Genomic DNA, 22,225 nt, shown 5'->3' with positions numbered 1-22,225 from the left:
TAAAGTGGAAGAGAAAATGGGGGCTTTCTTTGCTTAAATCACCTTTGTTTTGTTTCTAGGCTTATTTTGCTTAGTCATATATATTTTTTCTAATAATAAACAATAACATATGAACCCACCATTATATTCTCTGCTTCTTCTAAGTACCATCTAAAATAATAGCAGTTGGGATGCCTGGGTGGCTCAGTAATTGAGTGTCTACCTTCGGCTCAGGGCATAGTCCCGGAGTCCCAGGATCGAGTTCCACATCGGGCTCCCCTCGAGAAGCCTGCTTCTCCCTCTGCCTATGTCTCTGCCTCTCTCTCTGTGTCTCTCATGAATAAACAAATAAAAAATCTTAAAGAAAAATAGCAATAATATCCAACTTTAACAAATATGCAAATTGTCACAGATTTAGGAACTGCTATAATCTTTCTTGAAGAAAAGTAATAAAAAGGTTGACAGGGGAAAAAAAAGAGATCTTGTCATGATTGTGAATATGGAAAGACTTATGATAATTCACAGCCACAAGAGGCATTATTGTGACAATGATAAATGCAAGAAGACCTTTAAAAAATGCTTTGGATGACACAATTATTGCAGATTGTTAGATACTAAGAATCTGTAGAATGAACTATATAAATAACTAACAGTAAGAAAAATAAAGGTCATGTTTTTCTATAGAAATTGAATAAATTCTTGAAATTTGAGAAGGTGCTAACAGTCTTGGAAATATGAATTCTTTGAGTTTGCATTTCTACTGTGCAAAAGTGGTATGGAATATTTCAACCAGCCTGTCAAATAATCTATGCATAAATTGGAGACAGCAGTTCCCCTGAAAGAGTTGCTTTATATTAACAAAAATAGTATCCATTTTAAAAATAAACTCATTTAACTTTTACATGCTTTTCATATTTCCCTGTTTTAATTAGTTCCTAGAGTTAATTTTTTATTAACCAAACAGTGTCAATTCCCAGATCATGCCATCTCATTCAAATGCATTGATGAATATAGGGCAATGTTAAAATGACACTTATGAAGGAAGCACAATATTATATTTGCTTTCCACATAAACTCCCATTCAAGTCTGCACATCCTGTAATGACCACAGCATTCCCTTTTACTATTGTTTCATGGTTCCTAAGATATCACTCCCTTCGGGAACATTTGAAAAGTAAAACGTTGGCAACCATCTTTATAAAGTACATAGGCATACTTTTAAAGATGTGAGTTTTAACATTTTAAACTATGTATATAAATTCTCTTTTGAAACAGTTGCTTTGTTTAAAGAATTTAATTAATGAAAATCCAGGTAAAGTCACAAATTAAGTGATGTGGTCTACAACAACTTACGGAAAAGTTATCTTTTATAGAAATTACATTGAATTTTAGACTTGAAATGGACCCTACAAATCATGTAATCTGAAAACATTTTTCACCCTAGGGTAAAGACTGGAAACCTTTTCCTTTTTTTTTTTTTTTTTTTTAAGATTCTTATTCATTTATTCATGAGAGAGAGAGAGAGAGAGACAGAGACAGAGACACAGGCAGAGGGAGAAGCAGGCTCCATGCAGGAGCCCGACGTGGGACTCGATCCCGGGTCTCCAGGATCACGCCCTGGGCTGCAGGCGGCGCTAAACCGCTGCGCCACCGGGGCTGCCCTGGAAACATTTTCAACCTACAATTTTTAATGTAAGCCAGATATTTAATATTTCTATCTTGCCTAGTGAAAGTAAAGGTACATTTTTTGCATTTTCTAGATGTTATTCAAATATAATTCCCATTCCTTTAACTGGAATCTTTGGGGTAAAAAGATTCTACTATGAAATGTAATGGAGTTTTAGAGTTTACTTAATTCCTTGGAAAAAGACATCTTCATTAGTATTTTTGAAGTTGGCAAAAAGGTTTTCTTATGGTACTTCTATCAGCTAATTTTCTATGCTGCCACACTTTTAGGTAAATGAGTGAAAGGAGATAGTCCAAGTATTGTTTTCAATATTTTATCTGAAATTGTATTCAATTTTTAATTTAGTTTTTAAAAGTTAGTTTTGGCATTTAAAATGTCATGCAATTAATTCTGTATTTGATTAAAACAATATTAACTGTTTATATACATTCTAGTTTTTTTTTATACATTCTAGTTTTAAGCAACTATGTCATTCCTATCATGCTAACTTAAAATGTGAGTAGCACGTTCTTGTATAGATACTACGGTTTTATGCTGATTGTTTTCATAATAAGTTACTTGTTTATGATAAAGGTCTTTTATAAGCATTTCATGTTCATAGCTCTTTTATTTGATCATTGTTAAAATCTTACATTAAAGTATGCTAAAAGAAGTACTTCAGACATAACCATATATGCATCATTAACCTGCAATATTTGACCTTTAAACAATAAAATATAGTCACATAAATGCATGACTTGTAAGGCACTTGCCTGTATGCAGAGCTACAGGTGGTATAATTATACTACTTCCTTATCTTTTTATTACTCCTCCACTCATTTGGTATTTGATAGCTGTACCAGGCTGACTAGAAATTTTGATTATGTGAAAAATAATCTGTTGGGTTGGTGTTTTTTTGTCTTTATTTCTAAACTTAAAACTTTCTAAAAATTTTTAAAGTTTTGAATATAACACTTGGTTTTCCACTTACTTCGAATTTGACTTTTTATGTAGCATTAGATAAAAATTCAAGTCCAGGGACGCCTGGGTGGTTCAGTGGTTGGAAGTCTGCTTTCAGCTCGGGGTGTGATCCTGTGGTCCTGGGATCGAGTTCTGCATCAGGCTCTCTGCAAGGAGTCTGCTTCTCCCTCTGCCTATGTCTCTGCCTCTCTCTGTGTCTCTCATGAATAAATAAAAAAAAATATTTTTTAAAAAAATTCAAGTCCATTTCCCTTCCCTGTGAAAAATCAATTGTTCCAATATTGAAGTTATTTATTGAACAGTTCCTCATTTCCTTGATATTTTATCAAAATCATCTTACTCTTGGCACTTTACATTTCCCCTTTATTTATTTATTTGAGAGAGAGACGGAGAGTGAGTATAAGTGGGGGAGGGGCAGAGGGAGAGAGAGAGAGAGAGAGAGAGAGAGAAGCAGACTACCTACTGAGTGTGGAACCCCACATGGAGTTTGATCTCATGACCCTGAGATCATGACCTGAAACAAAATCAAGAGTCAGACAGATGCTTAAACGACTGTGCCACCCAGGTGCCCCTACACATCTGCTTTGTAGTTCCTTTGACAAGGGGAAAATTTTTTGCAGTAACTTGAAAGGGAATTGCATTGAGGGAGAGCTAACATTTTTATCGTATTAAATTTTCATACTGTGGACATAGTATATCTCTTCATTTATGTAGATTTCCAATAAAATTTTAATATACCCTCTATAAATATCTTGCAGGCATTTTAAAAGATAATTATTAGTTGTTCTCATATATTTTTGGTTGCTACTATAAATAGTAACTTTAAAAATTATGTTTTCTAGCTTGTATTTTTAGTGTATAGGAATACAGTTGATTTTTATAAATTGCACTTGTTCCCACAAACCTTGTTTAACTCTTTTATTCTAAAATTATATCTTCATATTCTCTTTTTCATGTAAATGTTCATATTGTTTGTAAATAACAGCAGTTTTTTTTCTTTTTCTTATTGTGATGAAATACATGTAACATAAAATTTACCATATTAACTGTTTTTCTTTAAGATTTTATTTATTTATTCATGATAGACATAGAGAGAAAGAGAGAGAGAGGCAGAGACACAGGCAGAGGGAGAAGCAGGCTCCATGCCGGGAGCCCAACATGGGACTCGATCCCGGGTCTCCAGGATCATGCCCTGGGCCAAAGGCAGGTGCCAAACTGCTGTGCCACCCAGGGATCCCCATATTAACTGTTTTTAAGTGCACTGTTCAGTGGCATTAAATACAATCATATTGTTGTACAACCATCACCACCAACCATCTCCATGACTCTTATCATCTTATAATACTGAAGTCTATACCTACTAAACTATTACTCCCCATTCTTCCCTCCCCCAGCCCCTGAACAGCACTGTTACACTTTCTATCTTTATGATTTTGACTACACTAAATACCTTATATTAGTGGAACCATATAATATTTGACTTTTTGTAAATGGCTTATGTCACTCAACTCAATGTCCTCAAGCTTCATCAATGCTGTAGAATGTTGCAGAATTTCCTTCTTTTTTAAGGTGGAATAATATTCCATTGTATGTATATACCATGTTTTGCTTATCCATTTGTTGATCAATGGACACTTGGGTTGCTTTCACATTTTAGCTTGTCCATAATGCCTATAAACATCTGTGTAAAAATGTCTTTGAGACCATGTTCTCAATTCTTTGGGGTATATTCCTAGAAGCAGAAATACTGGATCATGTGGTAATTCTATTTTTTTAATTTTTTGAGGCACTGTCACAGTGTCTTCTACAGTGGCTATACAATTTTACACTCCCACCAGTAGGACTCCAAAGTTACATTTCTCCCATCCTCTCCAACAATTGCTATTTTTTGTTAATGAACAATTACAATGGGTATGATTTACATTTCCCTAATGATTAAAGATTTTGAGCATCTTTTTATGTACTTTTTATGGCCATCTGTGTATCTTCTTTGGAGAAATGTCTATTCAAGTCCTTTGTCCTTTTTAAATCAGTTTATTTTTTGCTTTTGATTTTTATAAATTCTCTATGTATTCTGGATATTAATCTCTTATCAGATATATGATTTGTAAATATTTTCTCCCATTCTCTGAGTTGTCTTTTTACTCTGTAATAGTCTTCTGATGCACAAAATTTTCATGAAGTCCAATTTGTCTCTTTTTTCTTTTGTTATTTGTGCTTTTGGTGTCATATCCAAGAAATTATGGACAAATCCAATGTTGTGGAAATTTTATTGTTTTTTTCTAAGAGTTTTATTAAGTTCTACATTTATGTCCTGAATCCATTTTGAGTGAATTTTTATTTTTTTTAATATTTGATTTGTTTGGCAGAGAGAGAGAGAGAGTGCACAAGCAGGGGGAGGGGCAAAGGGAGAAGCTGACTCCCCACTGAGCAGGGAGCCAGATGCGGGACTCCATCTCAGGACCCTGGGATCATGACCTGAACTGAAGGCAAATGCTTAACCAATTGAGCCACCCAGGTGCCCCTTGAGTGAATCTTTATATATGGTATTAGGTAAAGGTTCAACTTCATTTTTTGCATGTGGATATCTAGTTTTCCTAGCACCATTTGTTGAAAAGATTGTCCTTTTCCTATTGAATAGTCTTGGCATCCTTGTTGAAAATCATTTGACCATCATATGTGAGGGTTCATTTATTGACTTTGAATTCTATTCCATTGATCTACATGTCTGTTTTGACAGTAACACTGTTATGATTATTGTAGATTTGTAGTAAGTTTTGAAATCAGGAAGCGTGAGCCTTCCAGCTTTGTTCTTCTTTTCAAGATTATTTGGCTATTATGGGTACCTTGAAATTCTATATGAATTTTGGGATGGGTTTTCTATTTCTGCAAACAAAAAAAAAAAAACCCATTGATATTTTGATAAAGATTATAATTCAATCTGTGTATCACTTTGGGTACTATTTCATCTTAACAATATTAAGTTTTCTAAACCATGAACATGGGCAGTGTTTCCATTTGTTTGTCTTAATTTCTTTCAGAAATGTTTTATAGTTTTCAGTGTATAGTCTATCATCTCCTTGGTTAATTCCTAAATATTTTGTACTTTCTGATGGTATTGTAAATAGAAATATTTTTTGGGGTGCCTGCGTGGCTCAGTTATTTAAGTGTCTGCGGGGATTGAGCCCCACATTGGGCTCCTTCCTCACCAGGAAGGCTGTTTCTCCCTCTCCCTCCTGCTCCCCCTGCTGTGCTCTGTAAAATAAATAAATACAATCTTAAAAACTGTTTTGTAATTTACTTTGTAGATTGTTCATGTGTATAAAAATACAAGTAATTTTTTATATTGACTTTGTATCCTGCTATTTTGCTGAATTCATTTATTAGTTCTAGCAGCCTTTTTTTTTTTTTTTTTGGTGGTGTTTAAGGGTTTCTTATATATAAGGGCCTATCACTTGCAAACAAATAATTTTACTTCTTCCTTTTCCTTTTTTTATTTTATTATTATTTTTTTAATTTATTTTTTATTGGTGTTCAATTTACTAACATACAGAATAACCCCCAGTGCCCGTCACCCATTCACTCCCACCCCCCGCCCTCCTCCCCTTCCACCACCCCTAGTTCGTTTCCCAGAGTTAGCAGTCTTTACGTTCTGTCTCCCTTTCTGATATTTCCCACACATTTCTTCCCCCTTCCCTTATATTCCCTTTCACTATTATTTATATTCCCCAAATGAATGAGAACATATAATGTTTGTCCTTCTCCGACTGGCTTACTTCACTCAGCATAATACCCTCCAGTTCCATCCACGTTGAAGCAAATGGTGGGTATTTGTCATTTCTAATAGCTGAGTAATATTCCATTGTATACATAAACCACATCTTCTTTATCCATTCATCTTTCGATGGACACCGAGGCTCCTTCCACAGTTTGGCTATTGTGGACATTGCTGCTATAAACATCAGGGTGCAGGTGTCCCGGCGTTTCATTGCATTTGTATCTTTGGGGTAAATCCCCAACAGTGCAATTGCTGGGTCGTAGGGCAGGTCTATTTTTAACTGATTGAGGAACCTCCACACAGTTTTCCAGAGTGGCTGGACCAGTTCACATTCCCACCATCAGTGTATGAGGGTTCCCTTTTCTCCACATCCTCTCCAACATTTGTTGTTTCCTGCCTTGTTAATTTTCCCCATTCTCACTGGTGTGAGGTGGTATCTCATTGTGGTTTTGATTTGTATTTCCCTGATGGCAAGTGATGCAGAGCATTTTCTCATGTGCATGTTGGCCATGTCTATGTCTTCCTATGTGAGATTTCTCTTCATGTCTTTTGCCCATTTCATGATTGGATTGTTTGTTTCTTTGGTGTTGAGTTTAAGAAGTTCTTTATAGATCTTGGAAACTAGCCCTTTATCTGATACATCATTTGCAAATATCTTCTCCCATTCTGTAGGTTGTCTTTGAGTTTTGTTGACTGTATCCTTTGCTGTGCAAAAGCTTCTTATCTTGATGAAGTCCCAATAGTTCATTTTTGCTTTTGTTTCTTTTGCCTTCGTGGATGTATCTTGCAAGAAGTTACTATGGCCGAGTTCAAAAACGGTGTTGCCTGTGTTCTTCTCTAGGATTTTGATGGAATCTTGTCTCACATTTAGATCTTTCATCCATTTTGAGTTTATCTTTGTGTATGGTGAAAGAGAGTGGTCTAGTTTCATTCTTCTGCATGTGGATGTCCAATTTTCCCAGCACCATTTATTGAAGAGACTGTCTTTCTTCCAATGGATAGTCTTTCCTCCTTTATCGAATATTAGTTGCCCATAAAGTTCAGGGTCCACTTCTGGATTCTCTATTCTGTTCCACTGATCTATGTGTCTGTTTTTGTGCCAGTACCACACTGTCTTGATGACCACAGCTTTGTAGTACAACCTGAAATCTGGCATTGTGATGCCCCCAGATATGGTTTTCTTTTTTAAAATTCCCCTGGCTATTTGGGGTCTTTTCTGATTCCACACAAATCTTAAAATAATTTGTTCTAACTCTCTGAAGAAAGTCCATGGTATTTTGATAGGGATTGCATTAAACGTGTATATTGCCCTGGGTAACATTGACATTTTCACAATATTAATTCTGCCAATCCATGAGCATGGAATATTTTTCCATCTCTTTGTGTCTTCCTCAATTTCTTTCAGAAGTGTTCTACAGTTTTCAGGGTATAGATCCTTTACATCTTTGGTTAGGTTTATTCCTAGGTATCTTATGCTTTTGGGTGCAATTGTAAATGGGATTGACTCCTTAATTTCTCTTTCTTCAGTCTCATTGTTAGTGTATAGAAATGCCACTGACTTCTGGGCATTGATTTTGTATCCTGCCACGCTACCGAATTGCTGTATGAGTTCTAGCAATCTTGGGGTGGAGACTTTTGGGTTTTCTATGTAGAGTATCATGTCATCGGTGAAGAGGGAGAGTTTGACTTCTTCTTTGCCAATTTGAATGCCTTTTATGTCTTTTTGTTGTCTGATTGCTGAGGCTAGGACTTCCAGTACTATGCTGAACAGCAGTGGTGAGAGTGGACATCCCTGTCTTGTTCCTGATCTTAGGGGAAAGGCTCCCAGTGCTTCCCCATTGAGAATGATATTTGCTGTGGGCTTTTCATAGATGGCTTTTAAGATGTCGAGGAATGTTCCCTCTATCCCTACACTCTGAAGAGTTTTGATCAGGAATGGATGCTGTATTTTGTCAAATGCTTTCTCTGCATCCAATGAGAGGATCATATGGTTCTTGGTTTTTCTCTTGCTGATATGATGAATCACATTGATTGTTTTACGGGTGTTGAACCAGCCTTGTGTCCCAGGGATAAATCCTACTTGGTCATGGTGAATAATTTTTTTAATGTACTGTTGGATCCTATTGGCCAGTATCTTGTTGAGAATTTTTGCATCCATGTTCATCAGGGATATTGGTCTGTAATTCTCCTTTTTGGGGGGGTCTTTGTCTGGTTTTGGAATTAAGGTGATGCTGGCCTCATAGAACGAATTTGGAAGTACTCCATCTCTTTCTATCTTTCCAAACAGCTTTAGGAGAATAGGTATGGTTTCTTCTTTAAACGTTTGATAAAATTCCCCTGGGAAGCCATCTGGCCCTGGACTCTTGTGTCTTGGGAGGTTTTTGATGACTGCTTCAATTTCCTCCCTGGTTATTGGCCTGTTCAGGTTTTCTATTTCTTCCTGTTCCAGGTTTGGTAGTTTGTGGCTTTCCAGGAATGTGTCCATTTCTCCTAGATTGCCTAATTTATTGGCGTATAGCTGTTCATAATATGTTTTTAAAATCGTTTGTATTTCCTTGTTGTTGGTAGTGATCTCTCCTTTCTCATTCATGATTTTATTAATTTGAGTCTTCTCTCTCTTCTTTTTAATAAGGCTGGCTAATGGTTTATCTATCTTGTTAATTCTTTCAAAGAACCAACTCCTGGTTGTGTTGATCTGTTCCACAGTTCTTCTGGTCTCGATTTCGTTGAGTTCTGCTCGAATCTTTATTAACTCCCTTCTTCTCTTGGGTGTAGGATCTATTTGCTGTTTTTTCTCTAGCTCCTTTATGTGTAAGGTTAGCTATTGTATTTGAGTTCTTTCCAGTTTTTGAATGGATGCTTGTATTGCGATGTATTTCCCCCTTAGGACTGCTTTTGCTGCATCCCAAAGATTTTGAACGGTTGTATCTTCATTCTCATTAGTTTCCATGAATCTTTTTAATTCTTCCTTAATTTCCTGGTTGACCCTTTTATCTTTTAGCAGGATGGTCCTTAACCTCCACGTGTTTGAGGTCCTTCCAAACTTCTTGTTGTGATTTAGTTCTAATTTCAAGGCATTATGGTCTGAGAATATGCAGGGGACAATCCCAATCTTTTGGTATCGGTTCAGACCCGATTTGTGACCCAATATGTGGTCTATTCTGGAGAAAGTTCCATATGCGCTTGAGAAGAATGTGTATTCAGTTGAGTTTGGATGTAAAGTTCTGTAGATATCTGTGAAATCCATCTGGTCCAGTGTATCATTTAAAGCTCTCGTTTCTTTGGAGATGTTGTGCTTAGAAGACCTATCGAGTATAGAAAGAGCTAGATTGAAGTCACCAAGTATAAGTGTATTATTATCTAAGTATTTCTTCACTTTGGTTAATAATTGATTGATATATTTGGCAGCTCCCACATTCGGGGCATATATATTGAGGATTGTTAAGTCCTCTTGTTGAATAGATCCTTGAAGTATGATATAGTGTCCCTCTTCATCTCTCACTACAGTCTTTGGGGTAAATTTTAGTTTATCTGATATAAGGATGGCTACCCCTGCTTTCTTTTGAGGACCATTCGAATGGTAAATGGTTCTCCAACCTTTTATTTTCAGGCTGTAGGTGTCCTTCTGTCTAAAATGAGTCTCTTGTAGACAGCAAATAGATGGGTCCTGCTTTTTTATCCAGTCTGAAACCCTGCGCCTTTTGATGGGGTCATTAAGCCCGTTCACATTCAGAGTTACTATTGAGAGATATGAGTTTAGTGTCATCATGATATCTATTCAGTCCTTGTTTTTGTGACTGTTCCACTGAACTTCTTCTTAAAGGGGAATTTTAAGAGTCCCCCTTAAAATTTCTTGCAGAGCTGGTTTGGAGGTCACATATTCTTTTAGTTGCTGCCTGTCTTGGAAGCTCTTTATCTCTCCTTCCATTTTGAATGAGAGCCTTGCTGGATAAAGTATTCTTGGTTGCATGTTCTTTTCATTTAGGACCCTGAATATATCCTGCCAGCCCTTTCTGGCCTGCCAGGTCTCTGTGGAGAGGTCTGCTGTTACCCTAATACTCCTCCCCATAAAAGTCAGGGATTTCTTGTCTCTTGCTGCTTTAAGGATCTTCTCTTTATCTTTGGAATTTGCAAGCTTCACTATTAAATGTCGAGGTGTTGAACGGTTTTTATTGATTTTAGGGGGGGATCTCTCTATTTCCTGGATCTGAATGCCTGTTTCCCTTCCCAAGTTAGGAAAGTTTTCAGCTAGAATTTGTTCAAATACATATTCTGGCCCTCTGTCCTTTTCGGCGCCCTAGGGAACCCCAATTAAACGTAGGTTTTTCTTTCTCAGGCTGTCGTTTATTTCCCTTAATCTATCCTCATGGTCTTTTAATTGTTTGTCTCATTTTTCCTCAGTTTCCCTCTTTGCTATCAACTTGTCTTCTATGTCACTCACTCGTTCTTCCACCTCGTTAACCCTCGTCGTTAGGACTTCTAGTTTGGATTGCATCTCATTCAATTGATTTTTAATTTCTGCCTGATTAGCTCTAAATTCTGCAGTCATGAAGTCTCTTGAGTCCTTTATACTTTTTTCTAGAGCCACCAGTAGCTGTATAATAGTGCTTCTGAATTGGCTTTCTGACATTGAATTGTAATCCAGATTTTGTAACTCTGTGGGAGAGAGGACTGTTTCTGATTCTTTCTTTTGAGGTGAGGTTTTCTTTTGAGGTGAGGTTTTCCTTCTAGTCATTTTGCTCAGTGCAGAGTGGCCAAAAGCAAGTTGTATTGGGAATAAGAGAAAAAGAGAGGAAAGAAAGAAGGAAAGAAAAGAGAAAGAGAAAAAAAAGGGAAGAAAAAAAAAACGAAAAAAAAAAAAGAGAAGAAAAAGAGAAAGGAAAAGAAAGGAGAAAAAAAAGGGGGTGGGGGAAGGAAACAAATCAAAAATCAAAACAAAACAAAAAAACAACAACAACAAAAAAAGAACCACCGGGGAGTATCTTCTGATTCTGTGTACTTTAAGTCCCTTGGCTTCTCCTGGAAGTTGTCAGTCTAGCTGGTGTTCTGGGGGAGGGGCCTGTTGTGCTGATTTTCAGGTGTTAGCAGTTGGGGGAGCTGCTGTGCCCCTGCCTGGTGCAGGGCTCAGTGGGGGTTGTTTACCCCGTGAGGCCGCAGGAGGAACAGCCCCAGTGGCGGGGCCAGGTCTGGAAACCTGGATTCAGCTCCGGCAGGAACTCCGTCTGCAGGGCCTGGAGGCTCTGGGGCGGGGCCGCTGATCTGCTTAGCTCGGGGCAGGAGCGTCCTTGCTGTCCTGGGCCCTCCCGGCCTCTGCCTGTCCCGGGGGAGGCCGGATCCTGGGCTGTGTCCCGGCGCCCTGTGCTCCGGAGCCTGCGCTGGTGGATTCGCGCTCCCGGGCCGCGCAGCCCCCTCCGCGGAGCCGCCGCCCGAGCCTCTCCGAGCTGCTCCTGGAACCGCGCAGGCCCCTCCGCACGGAGCTTCTTCCTCCGCCCGAGCCCCTCCGAGCTGCTCCCGGGGCCGCGCAGCCCCCTCCGTGGAGCCGCCGCCCGAGCCCCTCCGAGCTGCTCCGGGTCCCGCCGGGTCCCGCCGTGCGCGCTGCAGCCCTTAGGGAGCTCGGCGCACTCTCCTGGGCGCGCAGTTGCTCTGTTACTGTCCCGGGGAGCCCGAGGGCATCCCCTCCCTCCTGGATCCTGCTCCACCTCCCCGCGAGCCCCTCTCCGCCCGGGAAGGTCGGTGCAGCTCCTGCTCCTCCGGGACGGGGCTCTCCTGTCCTGGGGACACTCGCCCCGGCCTCAGCCCGGCTCCTCGCGGGGCCCCTCCCCCTTGGACGCCTTTGTTTCTTTACTTCTTTTTCCCCGTCTTCCTACCTTGATAGAAGCGCGAACTCTTCTCACTGTTGCATTCCAGCTGGTCTCTCTTTAATTCTCAGGCCGAATTCATAGATTTTCAGGATGATTGGAAGGTTTTCTAGGTAATTTGGTGGAGACAGGTGATTTGGAGACCCTACTCTTCCGCCATCTTGCTCCTCCCCCCCTTCCTTTTCCTTTTGGATTCCTTTTACGTCTTTTTCTTGCTTAATTGCTCTGGTTAAAACTTCCAGTACTATCTTGAATGGAAGTGCTGAGAGTGAGCATACTTTCCTTGTTCCTGATAGAGGAAAAGTATTCAGTCTTTCACCATTATGATATATACTGAGGATTTTCCATGAAAGGGTTTTAGTATGTTGTAGTTTCCTTCTATCCCTAATTTACTGGCTGTTCTTTCTAATCACGAAAGGCTGTTGAATGTTGTCAAATGCTTTTTCTGCATCAATTGAGATTATCATGTGTTTTTTTTCTTCATGTTGTTCATGGGGGAGTATTACACAGATCAAATTTTATGTATTGAATCATCCTTGCATTCCAGGAGTAAATTCCACTTAGTCATATATAATCCTTTTAATATGCTGCTGAATCCTGTTTGCTAGTATCTTGTTGAGGATTTCTGCACTAACATTTATAGGGATTTCGCCTATAGTTTTCTTTTCTTATAGTGACTATTTGGCTTTGGTATTAAAGTTATGCTGGCCCCATAGAGTTAGGAAGTGTTCCTTCCTCCTCAGTTTTTTAGAAAAATTTGAGAAGAATTGGTATTAGTACTTCTTTAAATGTTTGACAGAATTCACCAGTGAAACCATCAGGTCCAGGACTTTCCTCTGTTGGGAGATTTTGATTACTGCTTCAATCTCTTTACTGATTAAAGGTCGGTTCAGATTTTCAATTTCTTCATGATTTAGTCTGAGTAAGTTCTGTGTTTTTAGGAATTTGTTCATTTCATGTAGTTTAATCCAATTTTTGGCATACATATCATAGTACTCTCTTATAATCTTTTTTATTTCTGTAGAATTGGTAGTATTGTCACCACTTTCATTTCTGATTTTACTGAATTTTCTTTTTTTTTAGTTCATCTAGCTAATAGTTTGTCAATTTTATTGGTCTTTTGAAGAGGCTAATTTTTTTGTTTTCATTTTCTCTATTTTTTTAATTTTCTTTTTTGTGTACTTCCACTCTAAGTTTTATTTCCTTTTGTTGTTGTTGTTGTTGTTGCTAGTTTTGGGTTTAGTTTTTTCTTATTTCTAGTTCTATAAGTTGTAAAGTTGTTGAGATTTATTTTTTAACGTAAGCATTTATAGCTATAAATTTCCTGCTTAGCACTGGCTTTGAAGCATTCCGTAAGTTTTGGTACATTGTGTATTTTGTTTTTATTATCATCTAAGGATTTTCTAATTTTCCTTATTATTTCTTTTTTGATCCATTGGTTGTTCAAAAGTATATTGTTTAATTTCCACCATTTTGTGAATTTTCCAGTTTTGTTTTTGTTACCAGTTTCTAACTTCATTCTATTTTGGTCAGAGAAGATACTTTGTATCATACTTTGTATGATATCCATCTTTTTAATCTTTTGAGAATTTGTGGCCTAACATGTGGTCCATCCTGGAAAACATCCCATATGCACTCGAGATGAGTGTATATGTTGTTGTTGTTGGACAGAGTTCTTCGTGTCTGCTACATCTAGTTGGTTTATTGTATTAAGTCCTTACTTATCTTCTGTCTGATTGTTCTATCCATTATTGTGAATGGGGTGTTGAAGTTTCCAACTATTATTATATAACTGCCTATAGAACCTTTCCCTGGGTATGTGTGGTCACTTTCCAATTTTCTCCATTTCTGCAGTTGTTTTTGAACATCCTACTCTTTAATGTCTGGCTCCCAAAAGAGAAAAAATGAAGCAGGGGAAAAAGGATGGTTGACCCTTTAAATACCTTGGCTATCACTTCAGCCAGAGAGGGAGAGGCTTGCAACAAGGAGGGTAGGTGCAACAATGGCTGCTTCCTCTTTGTGCTTCTGTGATTGGAAGCAGTAATCATCAATCAGAACACAGATTCTTTTTGTCCACTCTAGTTCTTACAGCTTTGTGCAAGCAGCTTGAGGAACACATGCACAACTACCAGTTAGTGGCTGAGGTGGTGGATAGGTTGCTGCTGCTGGGCTACCCTCTGAAATTGACCAAAATTACCCACAACTCACCAACTGAGTCTTCCCCTGGAAGTTGCAAGACTTCAACAAACTCTGCAGTTCCAAAATAGCTACATTAGACAGATTCTGCAAGTTCAGCTATTGCCTAGGTGGGGAGACAGATTCCTGGTGCTTCCTACTCCACCATCTACTCAGAATTTTGTCTTAAATAATAGAAGTTTTGATTCTTCCTTTCCAATATCTTGCAATTTATATCTAGTTTCCTTTTATTGTTGAAATGACTAGGATCAACATTAAACAGATGTGATGATTAGCGATATCTTTGTGTTCATGGTTTTAAAAGGAGTGTGTGTACCTTTTTGCCATTAAGTATAGTGTTTCTTACAGGTTTGGAATAGATCTCTATTAAGTTGAGGAAGTTTATTCTATTGCTATCTTGCTAATAATTTGGGTGAATATTGTAAAATGATTTTTTCATCTCTTGATATGATCTTAGAATTTTTCTCCTTTATTCTGTTAATCAATTACACTACTGGATTTTCCAATTTGAAACTATACATTCCTGAGATAAACTTAAATTAACTTCATCATAATGCATTATTATTGTTGTTACTTAAAGTTAGATAGATTTGACTCACTAGTATTTCATTTAGAATTTTTAAAAAAGATGTTATTTATTTATTCATGAGATACACAGAGAGAGGCAGAGACACAGACAGAGGGAGAAGCAGGCTCCCTGTGGGGAGCCTGATGTGGGACTTGATCCCAGGACCCCAGGATCACGCTCTGAGCCAAAGGCAGATGCTCAACCACTGAGCCATCCAGGCATCCCTCATTTAGAATTTTTGCATCAGTCAGTCAACATAACTACAGTGGGTTTGTAGTTGTCAATTGTCATGTTCTTATTAGCTTTTGCTGTTACAATTTCACTAAGTTGATAAAATTAATTGGGGAGTTTTTCTTCTATTCTCTGGAAGAGTTTATATAATACTGAATTTATCTATTCCCTTGAATATTTGGTAGAATTTGCCTTTCTAGCCATGTGGATCTGGTCTTTCCTTGGAGGGGTATTTTCAACTACTGACTCAAGTTATTTCTTAATAATTCCATTTCAGAGTTTCCTTTCCTTTTTGAATATACATTTAAAAATTTGGCATGACATTGCTTAGAGTACACTCATATTTTTCTAATCTTTGAATTATCTTTAGTTTTGCCCATTTTTCATTCTTTTTTTTAAAGATTTTATTTATCTATTCATGAGAGACCCAGAGAGAGAGAAAGATAGAGACACAAGCAGAGGGAGAAGCAGGCTCCATGTAAGTAGCTTCATGTGGGACTCGATCCCAGGTCTCCAGGATCAGGCCTTGGGCTGAAGGTGGTGCTAAACCGCTGAGCCACCCGGGCTGCCCCCATTTTTCATTCTTAATGTTTTCATTCTTTTACCTGATGCATTCACCAGGGGTTTGCCTACTTTATTATTCTTTTCAGAGTTAGCTTTTGACTTTATTATTGCTATTGTATTTTTTATTACTCTTTCATTAATTTATGTTCATTATTTTTCTTCTATTTTCTTTAGGACCAGTTATTATTTTGTAACCTACATTGGAAACATAGATCATTCAGCTTTTCTTCTTTCTCAATATAAGCATTTTCTTAACACTAAGTACTAATTTCTTACTAACTTTGATATGCAGTATTTCTATTATTATTCAGTCCTAATGGATGTTGAAATAGAACCCATGAGATGAAATTAGAATAGAAATTCATTTATCTGCAGCACTGTTCATTCAAACTCACTTTGAGAGCTAGTTTTTATCCATACCTTTGAAAGAAAATTTCAAAGTCACATGAGTCTTCTCGGTCTTTCTCAATAAAAAGTCCTGTGGTCAGTTATAGCCATTAGACAAATAAGCAGAAAGTCTCAGGTTAGCACTTAAGTCAACTGTGATATGACAAGATTTCAATATTCATTCAGACTTCTTCCCTACCAGAGCTCATATCTGCTACAGGTGAGTTGTGTGCAGTGAAAAAAATAGGGATGACTGCTTCTTTTATAAGAATTATGTTTCTGCCTTCCTCCCCTACTTACTGGGCTGCTTCTGACTCTTCCAGGATCAATCCTGGGAAAAGGAGATAAAGTAAGGAAAAGGAAAGGACTTACTCATCTGCAATGAAATTGCACAGGCTCTCCTTAAACATCTTTCTTTTCCAGGATTCTTTCCTGTGGTCAGTCAGTACTTTACCCCTAGGCATCCAGCTATCCAGATCCCTGATTAGGGTCATCTTGAAGTTTCTGCTGGCTTTCTCTCACCAAAGACTCACATCTGCTCCTGCGGAAATGTGCATCCTTTTGTCATTCTTTATAAGGTGGTCCCCAACGCATCAGCTTTTCTTACTTCAGAGCAGTTAGCCAGCCAGAGTTCCCATCGTTCATACTTCTAAGGTTTGAGACAAATGGCTCACCATATCCCACAAATTCTAGGGAATATGTATTAAACTTGCCAAGTGATCCCTCTGAAGCCTCTTTTGCTCCTCTTGAAATGTGGGATTTAGCACTACAATAGCCTTATCCATCTCTTCCTCTAATCTCCCATTACCATCTTCTAATCCCTCTCAACCAAACCTTTTATATCCTCAATGTAGATGAGGCATTAGGATCATAAAATCTAAGTTGGTGACTTCCTTTGGAAATCTTATATAGAAGACTATCTTATAGTAAAATGTGAGGTTTGTCATTTTAGGACTTCAGCTGAGAGCCTAAAAACGTATTTCTAACTCCGCTTCACAATTATTCTCTAATTTCCATCATGACTTTTAAAAACTCTGACCCCTAAGTTATTTAGAAGTGTTTTTAAATTTCCAAATATATAATCTTTTAAAAATATATTTTAAAAGATTTTATTTATTTGAGAGAGATAGAGCAAGAGAGACCACAGAGGCAGAGGGAGAAGGAAAGGGACAAGCAGACTTGCTGTTGAGCAGGGAACCCAATGCGGGGTTTGATCCTAGGACTCAGAGATCATGACCTGAGCTGAAGGCAGACCTGTAACCAACTGAGCCACTCAGGTGCCCCTTAAAAATATTTTTAAAATGTTGACTTCTAACTTAATTCATGGGATCACAGAACATGATCTGTATGAATCAGACTGATGGAAAGCTATTCAGAGTTGCTTTATGACACAGTTCATGGTAAATTTTTATGATGTTCCTTATGTGCTTGTGAAGATGTTCATTCTCTAACAATAGAATGGAGTGTTCTATATATGTCTATTAGATCAAGATTCTTAATTGTGTGGCTCAATTCTATTTTTAGTCTTATAATTACTGTGAAGACTATTAAAAATTCCTGCCATGTTGTGGAATTATCATTTATCCCTTGAAATTCGGACAACCTTCATATATTTGGAACTGGTTTTGTTAAAATTTTTATTTTATTTAATTTACTTTTATTTATATATATACACACACACACACACACACATAATATATATGTATCTTTTTTATTGGAGTTCGACTTGCCAACATACAGTGTAACACCCGGTGCTCATCCCGTAAAGTGCCCTCCTCAGTGCCTGTCACCCAGTCACCCCATCCCCCCACCCACCTCCCCTTCCACTACCCCTTGTTCATTTCCCAGAGTTAGGAGTTTCTCATGTTTTGTCTCAGTCTCTATAATTTTTCCCACTCATTTTCTCTCCTTTCCCCTATAATCTCTTTCACTATTTTTTATATTCCTCGTATGGGTGAAACCATATAATGATTGTCCTTCTCCAATTGACTTACTTCACTCAGCATAATACCCTCCAGTTACATCCATGTCGAAGCAAATGGGACTGTCAATAGTGGTACTAAGTTGAAAACTTTGTACCTCCCTTGCAAACTAAGACGTTCACCATTTATGTGCTTAATTTCTTGATACTTAAGGCATTTCACATTAAAGCTTGTTTTATCTGATGTTAATATGCTTAGCTTTTTAAACTTTTTTTCTACTATTTCTCTGTTATATCTTTTTATCTTATTTTCAACCTTGCCTTTATTTTGTTGGGTATCTTGTAAGTGACATGCAGCTAGATTTAATTTTCGCCCAATCTGAGTGTCACTTTTACCAGAAAATTTTAATACGTTACTTTTACTGAAATACAAGAACTTTTACTATTCTGTGTTTTCTGTTATTGTGTTTTTGCTTTATTCCTCTCCTTTCCTATCTTGTATTGAATTTTTTATCCACATTTTTATTAAGAAACCATACATACTTTTAATATTCATTCCATTACATATACTCTGCCACTTAATGTGAAGACTCTGCTTAGTAAAAATTACCTCTACTGTTCTCTTTTCCAACAGAAATAGCTCAAACACCTTAGCCTTCCACTGATATCACATTTTTAAATTATTTCTGTCCAATATTTTAATTTCCCTTTATTTTTATATATCCAAATTATATCACCAGTTATTATAGTTTTATGGTCAATGATTGTTCATTTTGTTAGGTTTAATCATTCTTACATTTCAGATCATTTGGGGTTATTTTAAAACCCTTAAAAAGGTCTTGGAGTGAGAGTCCATTGGTGTGTTTAGTTTTGTCTGAAAATACTCCTATTTTGCTCTTATTAAAGCTTAGCTGACTATAAAAAATTCAGGTTAATAGCTATTTTCTTTGCACTTTGAGGTTACTATCCCATTATATCCTGGCTTTCTTGTTACTATTAACTGTTGTTAGTTAACTTTTATCAGTTAAATTGTCATTCTCTTCTAGATAGGTAATCTTTTTTAAGATTTATTTATTTGAGAGAGAGAGAGAGAGTGGTGGGAGGGGCAGATGAGGAGAGAATCCATGAGCAGACTCCCCACTGAACATGGAGCCAGATATGGGACTCCATCCCAGGACCCTGAGATCATGACCTGAGCTGAAATCAAGAGTCAGCTGCTTAACTGAGTCACCTAGGTGCTCTATTAATTTGTCTTTTTAATGGCTACTTTCAAGATTCTTTGTTGCTTCCGTAATTTTACTTCAATGTATCTATCAAGATATATATATATATATAGTTTATATATAAGTATTGTTTTATTTTTAATTTATTTTACTATTATTTTTTGTGTATACTCAATTCACTATGATTCCTCAATCTGAGATTTCAGCAGTCATTTCTTTTTTTTCCCCCTCAGCCTCTCTATTCATTACTTCTGGAAATTCACTTCTACCCTCCATTTCTCTTAACCTTTTGTATTTTTCATCTACTTGACTTTCTGCTCTGCATTTGGAATCATTTCTTTAGATCTTTCAGTACGTGAATTCTCTATTAGGGTGTGTTTAATCTGCTGTTTAACTTGCGCTAGAGTTTTTAATTTCAATAATTATGATTTTCATTTCCAGAAGTTCTAGTTCTTTTAATAAATCTATTTATTTTGACAGTGTCTTTTCTCTTCAGGTTTTCAGTTCCATTTTCAAAAATATCAGTAAATATTTTTAATACACATAAACAATTGTATTTAATACTTCCACTAACTGAATTACTAAGAGTCTATTTCCGTTGCATGTTTTCCCTGCTGGCTTTTGTTCATGGTGGCTTGTTTTGTGCATGTTTTGCAGTCTTTGAATTGTGAATTGTTTGGGATTTATCTTTGGAAACTTTGAGGAATCTTTGTTTTAACATGTTTTCCTTTAGAGAGGATAAGCTTTGCTTCCTTCTTCCAACATGGATGCGATTAACCTGACATTATATTATTATCTTGGCTTGGGGTTTCCTAGATCATACAGGTCATGTGAATTCAAGTCCTAAATTCATTTGAGGACATGGTGCTTTCAAAATGGTAAAGGAAATTGGCACACATACATACATACACACACAGCCCTGCCCAAAGAGGATGTGCCAAGAGAGACAAGTCCTGTCTTCTCCATCCTCCCCCATATCTGCTTTCCAGATTTTTTACCCAGTGATTTCACTGAGGGTGTTGCCTTTCAGGCCTTCTGATTTCAAATGAGGGTCTCAGTTCCAATTTGTGACCTTGTGAGAGCTTAACACCATGCCTTCTGTCTTCACAAGACAGGTAAAACTCAGACCTCTTCTGTAACTGAGATGGGCAAATGCCTCTAGGACAGTAGTGGAATAAGTGTCAGCTTAGTAAGCTGGTTTTCAGTTTCCTCCTTTCTGGCTTATGAATATTTTACCTTTTTCTTTCTTTCTTTTTTTGCTCAGCAACACATTTTGGGTATTTTTATAAAAGTATTTCAACCTGCAGGTCTTGGTGTTTTGTTGCGGGATTTTTATGCTTATTACATGACATGAGATATGGAATATTACAAAAAAACAGAATCATAGGTTTTAATTTTTCAAATTTTAAAATATATTCTATTGAATATTTTTATACACCTATCAGATTGGAATGAGAATGATGAATTATGTTCTAAACCTGATTTTGTTATTTGCTATTTGTGATTTTGGGAGACCAACCTTTCTCTTACTATCTTATCATCTTTGAGAATTGCATTGAGGACCTCAGAGATTTCTTCAAGTTTTAATGTTCAGTGAGTCTATGAAGTAAAATGGCATTGGTGAAGGTTCAAGATGTAATAATCATCACATATCTAGCACTAATCTGCCCTTCACTACATGTCTTTCATTACATTTGGCTCAAGCTTTAAATTGTCCTTCTGTTGACCTAGGTTTTTGGTCTTGTTTTTTTAATTGTAGTAAAACACACACACACACACACACACACACAATTTACCTTCTTAATCATTTTTAAGTGTACAGTTCATGTTAAGTGTATTTATACTGTTGAATAATGTTGCCTTTTAAACTCTAAAGTATAGATTATTTATTGATAAAGGTGACATCTATTTCTACAGTGTCTACCTTGCTCTTACTCATCTCTTCTTCATTCTTCCTTTCTTCCCCTTGACACAGTGGCTGGAACATTGTATCAAGGGAGAAATGCTACAACCTAAAGTCATCTAACTTAAAAATTTCAAAGTTCAAAGTTTTCTGAATGTTTGTATCCCCTCAAAATTAATATGCTGAAATCCTAAAACCCAATGGGATGACATACATACATGTGGAGCTTTCATGAATAGGTTCAGTGCTCTTAAGAGGATACCACAGAGTTCTCCAGCCCCTTCTTCTGTATGAAGACATATCCAGCCCTTTCTTCTATATGAGGACACCCACTTTTATGAGGCACCCAGGTGCCCCTCTTTTATTTAAATAAAAATTTACTTCTGATTTTAACACATCTATTTAGGTGTCAGCCTTTAAAGATCAAGCTTTTGGGTGGTTCAGTTTGTTAAGCATCTGGCTTTAGCTCAGGTCATGATCCCAGGGTCCAGGGATCGAGCCCCATGTTGGGCTCTCTGCTGGGAACCTGCTTCTCCCTCTCCCTCTGTCCCACCCTCAACTCGTGCTCCCTCTCTCTCTCTCAAAAAACAAAACAGAAACAAAAACAAACAAAAAAACCTTTAAGAAAAAATAAAAATCAAGGTCTTAAATCAGTAGACTTCCCAAAAAATAAGACAGTATTATACAACTCATTATTTTAGTAGAGGAAAACAAACTTTTCTGGTAGTTCTAAAAAGAAAAAAGTAAGCTTGGCTGAAATTTCCAATTGCCATTGATTTTAGAGATGATGTGAACAGAGTTTAAGTAAAACATCAATTCCAAGAAACAGATTTTTCCCCTATATTTAAAAATTTCCAGTATCAGGATGCATGTTAAAAATCAAGTTATAATTTATATAATGAGCAGTTTTTTCTTTCTTTCAGTTGTACCTAAATAATATGCTTTACAATTCATGGTGCTTTAAGTTAGG

The 22,225-nt window shown here is 37.1% G+C and overlaps 2 protein-coding genes across 29 annotated transcripts in view; one reads left to right on the top strand and one right to left on the bottom strand.

Moving 5' to 3' along the window:
* The window catches only part of ERCC6L2 (ERCC excision repair 6 like 2), a 160,171-nt gene that overhangs the window by 13,614 nt on the left and 124,332 nt on the right, over nt 1–22,225 (top strand). The gene's annotated exons all lie outside the window — the stretch shown is intronic.
* The window catches only part of LOC140638003 (uncharacterized), a 36,379-nt gene that overhangs the window by 11,838 nt on the left and 2,316 nt on the right, over nt 1–22,225 (bottom strand). For 12 of the 26 annotated variants that reach the window (XM_072834738.1, XM_072834713.1, XM_072834647.1 and 9 more), the window contains 2 exons: nt 16,581–16,749; nt 2,637–2,823 (listed from right to left, as the gene is read on the bottom strand). The exons of 4 other annotated variants lie outside the window; for them this stretch is intronic. The gene's annotated coding sequence lies outside the window, so the exon portion shown is untranslated. Of the gene's footprint in view, nt 1–2,636; nt 2,824–16,164; nt 16,300–16,580; nt 16,750–22,225 lie in introns of those variants that run through there. 10 more of the 26 variants (XM_072834659.1, XM_072834749.1, XM_072834637.1 and 7 more) reach the window with 4 other exon arrangements.

This window comes from Canis lupus, chromosome 1 (genome assembly GCF_048164855.1).
Source record: "Canis lupus baileyi chromosome 1, mCanLup2.hap1, whole genome shotgun sequence".
Classification (NCBI taxonomy): domain Eukaryota; kingdom Metazoa; phylum Chordata; class Mammalia; order Carnivora; family Canidae; genus Canis; species Canis lupus.
The sequence above is the reverse complement of the archived record's forward strand: the minus strand, read 5'-3'. Positions and strand labels throughout refer to the sequence as shown.